The sequence below is a fragment of the Cyprinus carpio genome, chromosome B4 (genome assembly GCF_018340385.1).
Source record: "Cyprinus carpio isolate SPL01 chromosome B4, ASM1834038v1, whole genome shotgun sequence".
Taxonomy (NCBI): domain Eukaryota; kingdom Metazoa; phylum Chordata; class Actinopteri; order Cypriniformes; family Cyprinidae; genus Cyprinus; species Cyprinus carpio.
The window spans coordinates 26158404-26163253 of NC_056600.1; positions in this window are offsets into that span (position 1 = coordinate 26158404).

A 4850-nucleotide genomic window follows, 5' to 3' on the forward strand; every position below is an offset into this window, starting at 1 on the left:
TTATATTCGGCCAGGACTCTATCAAACTTGTGAAAACAATGTAATTGGAAGATTGTATGCCATTAGCCTATAGCCTAATGTTAACCCAATAAATGCATTAACAGCAAAAATGGCTTATAAAAAAAAAACAGAACATTGAACTAAGTTTTGCTCTCATGGCCAGGTCATGCCTCCTAAATTGGCCAGCCTATTTGAACCCCTGTTGCTTTGAAAGTTTGTTATGAGGCAGTCCCATAACATTGTTTCACATGACACTTCATGTTGCCATACAGGTGGAGCTATCACTATAATCGAATACGGGCATGTTGATGTGTTCAGGACAGGACTCTTGCCAAATGTGTGAAGTTTGGGGCAGATCAGACATTGCTAGCCTGAGTTACAGCAACTTCGTTTCACTGCATTAGTAGCATTCTTTAGTACTTAGCTAAGTGCTACTAGGATGTTTTTAGTTTACTTTCTAACATGTTGTCAGTGTATTTTGGTAGCTCTCTCCCCTGACACTTTTTAATATGTTGCCAGGGAGTCCATAACAGTGTTAAACATGATTACTTCCTATTGCCAGTGGTGGCGCTTATGACTATAACCGAATACCGGGCATGTTGATATGTTCAGGCCAGGATTCTTATAAAATGTGTGAAGTTTAGGGCAGATTGGGCATTGAATGCATGAGTTAGCTAAATCAACTTCCTGTTTTTGATAGTATTAATAGCATGCTTTAGCACTTAGTATGTGTTGCTAGCATGTTTGAGAATATTTCTAGCATGTTAAGCACACAATGGCATATTTTACTGTGTTGCTAATTGTGCATACCAGTGTAAAACATGTCACTTCCTGTTGCCAGTAGGTGGCGCTATAACTGTAACCAAATATGAGCATGTACATGTCTTCAGGCCAGGACTCTAATCAAACTTGCAGGTAGTTTGGGGTTTTGATCGACATTGTATGCCTGAGTTACAGCTACCTCTGTTTCACTGCATTTGCAAATTCATGCTTTAACACTGACCTATGTTGCTATAGTGCATGTTTTAGCATGCTTCTAGAATTTTGCCAGCCTATTTAACACTTGTTGATGCTTTTTATTTTTTCCAAGGGAGTCCATAACAGAAAGTGTTAAACATGTACCACTTCCTGTTGCCCAGCAGGTGGCTATATGCACTATAATCAGAATACGGGCATGTTGATGTGTTCAGGACCGGACTCTTCTCAAACTTGTATCAATTTGGGGCAGATTCACTGTATGCCTGAATGTACGAAGTAACTTACTGTTTTCCTGCATAATAGGACCGTGCTTTAGCATTTAGCTGTTGCTAGCACGATTTAGTATGGCATGTGACCAGTGTATTTAGCACTTATCTGACACGTTTTGATATGTTTAGGAGTCCATAACAGTGTTAGACATGACACTTCCTGTTGTTCCCAGCAGGTATGAGATAACCGAATAAAGGCATGTTGATCCAGGGACTCTTGTCAAAGTGTGAAGTTTGGGGCAGACCAGACATCTTGTCTCTGGTTAACAGCAACTTTCCTTTTTTCACTGCATTAGTAGCCTGGCACAGCACTTTAGCTAAGTGCTAATTAGCATGTTTTAGGAATTGTTTCCCCATGTTGCCAGTGTCGGATATGGGCAGTTGATGTGTTCAGGACAGACTCATTATCACACTTGTTCAATTGGGGGACGATCGCCATTGCTTTGCAGGGTTACCAGCGAATTGCTGCATTTCTTGGCGAGAAACATCAAATTTTGTTGTCAGGCCTGCGGGACAACCCTCTTACGAAATCTTAACATTTAACATCTCACAAAGGTCTTAATGATGACCCTCACCAAATTTGAAGATAATCAGATTAAAACTGTAGGAGGAGTTTGTCAAAGTCACGAGGCATGGAAAATGGCAAAAACTGCACAAAAAATTTACAGCAGAATTAAAAATAACTTACTTCCTGTTGGGTTTTGGATTTTGTCCCAAGCGGACTTTTTTGTAAGGTAATCGGGGTGTGTTAAGTGTGTACCGATTTTCATGCGTAATAATGTGAGCTTCTAGCTCGAGGAAGCACTCAGTTGAAAATTTAACAGGTGGCACGATTGAGCCATTGTTTACTTTTACCCACTTCATGAAACCTATATCAGATGTAAATTTTAAGCCAGTTCTGTCGTGTGCCAAGTTTTGTGAGATTTGGAGCATGTTTGAGGCCCTCAAAAATGTGATTCATTTAGGAGAAGAAGAAAGCGGAAGAATAATCATGAGGAGCAATTCCAAGATGAAAAGGACCTCCGCAGTGGCAGACACCTTTCCTGTTATTACTAATTCAAGCAGTGATTCAAATCCATTTTCTTTGTGGCACATAAATGAGGTCTGTTCCCGAAGTTTACAAGATAACATCAGGACTTCAATAAATCATTGATAGCATCATTGACAGGGCATTTTGTATGTAAGTCGTAAGCTCCTATTGTAATCCCTGGTTAAATTAAGTGTAATTCAAGGGAATTATTTAATTTATTCACAGTTAAGTAATATCATATTTCTCTAGTAAAAGTTGAAAAGAGGTTATTAAAGAGATAGAAGTAATTAAAGATAATTTAAAAATTAGTCAATTTATCCTATCTAGAAGATTAGTTATTGACCAATGAGAGCTCTCTGTCGTTGCGCGCCCTGCGTGTCGACGAGCATGCGCAATGACAGAAGAGACGAGCCTGACAGGAAGAAAAGACGTGATCTGATCTTCGTGATTTAATTTAAAGAAATATAGATAAAAAATCCTCCGAAGTATTAAATTAATTTATTTCGAGCCATCCAGTATCTGAAGAAGCCGAGGAAGTCACACATTTTACTCGATGAGTCTGCATAATATAATCAATGGTAAAAAAAGAATGTATAAAATCTCCATAATAAGATGCAAAATGGTTATTTAGAGACAGTAAACTGTTTATTCCCTTTTTTTAAATTTGTATTTCAATCTAAGTAGTTATAAATGTCATAATGAACCGCGTGATTATTGTTCATTTCAGTTCATGACGCCATTGCTGGTCACACACGAGTGTGTAAGACACACCTGTGTAAGAGTAAAATTGATTATAGAGGTAATAGGGGTGTCGCGAGGGCTGGTTGAAGTTTCAGACGGGCAAGCCAGGTCAGACTCGGAGACACGGCGTTTGGCAAAACTTAACTCAGAACACGAAACTCTCAACGGTAAAGAAAAGAAACTAAAGTAAAAGAATAGAAGTAAAGTTTCATGAGACTAGGTGATTTCTTCTCATCATGGCTAAGTAGCAGCACGCTGGAACAGCGCTCAAAGAATGCAAAAAGTTGTCTTGACCAATTAGATATTGTCTTTGCTCGTGGTGTTGTGATGTTTCTCCTGCTGGCATTTCGGCCACACCTCAAATGTTGTCTTGACCAATTAGATGTTGTCTTTGCTCGGGGTGTTGTGATGTTTCTCCTGCCCGTTCATAAATCATGTTATCTTATCAAGCACGTGGTCTGAATTTTCCCGCTCTTGCAGGGTACAACTTTGGACATGATTCCTATAACAAGAATATGATACATTTGACAAATACTTGATTGTCAGAAACGTTTCAAGAAAGAAGATTCAAACACACACATACTAAACATGAATATGAATCCTTAAGCTATTCAATAGTTATTAAAAAAGACATACACAATAAGTGATTAGAAACATGATAGTCAAATGTGTGGGTTACATATATGATATGGAGTCAAGCAATGGACTGGTATTCGTTTAGAAGTCTTTTTGAGTCAATTTTGGTGCATCTACATCTGTAAAAGACCGTTTCTCTGCCATTCCTTGACGTAAGGACGTTCTGTGGAGACCAGAGGTTAAAAGGTCCCCTTTGGAATTTCAGTCAGGTTCTTGCCTTCTAGGTGGGGGGAAGTCGATCAAAAGATCTTGTGATCATGATTACTATCATGTGTTTACATGTGATGGTCATGCTGTGCAACTCTTTAACCATCAATCTGGATTACTTGCCCCAAATTTGACAATCTCTTTTCCGAACTGAAATTGTTAATAATTGTTCTAATGGTGTTAATGTTGAAATCTGTTCTGTGAAAGAGTGGGTTGGTAAGTGGACTTGCTTCTGACTTGTGTGGATAGAAATTTATTTACAACATCCTGTTGCCTTTCTGTGGAATTCAGCTCCTCATGTTTCAACCATGCTCCCGATCAAATCTTTAATTTGTCTGGTTCGGGTCTGATACGCTACAACACACTCTTACATATATGAAAAATGCTGAAAAATAAAACAAATAAAGAAAAAAATGATCGCTAAGTTAAGCCTCCATCAGGTGACAGGTGCATCACAGCGCGTGTCACGAGAGAGCGCCAGAATTCAAATAAACAATCTTCCGCCTATCTTTCACTTTTTTTTAGTGGATCATCTCATTCTGTTTGTGACACTGTACACTACAAAACCATGCTGTTGTTTACTGCCAAGACGCAGTTTTCTGAGCGTGATTTATTCCATAATGGACACAAACAATACTGTCCCTGAAGAACTGAAACGTAAACAAAGGAATTATTTATCCACATTACGTTATTGTTTCGTTGGACTAAACGTGCTCCATGAGATGTTGTTCAGTAAATCCCTGTTCTGTTGTTCAGTAAATCCCTGTTCTGACTTAACAGGGATTTACAGCTGTGGATGTGTTTATGACTCATTATTACGATGAATCTGGTATGTACTGCATTTTGATTCTTCATGTTTTGATGTGTATTGCTTACACAAATTTAGCAAATACATTATAAGTTTTGCATTGAAAAACAGCGATCTGTTGTCGATGCTTGAGGCTTAGATCCACAAAGACAGTTCAGTACGCCGGCGTCCAGGTGCAGGT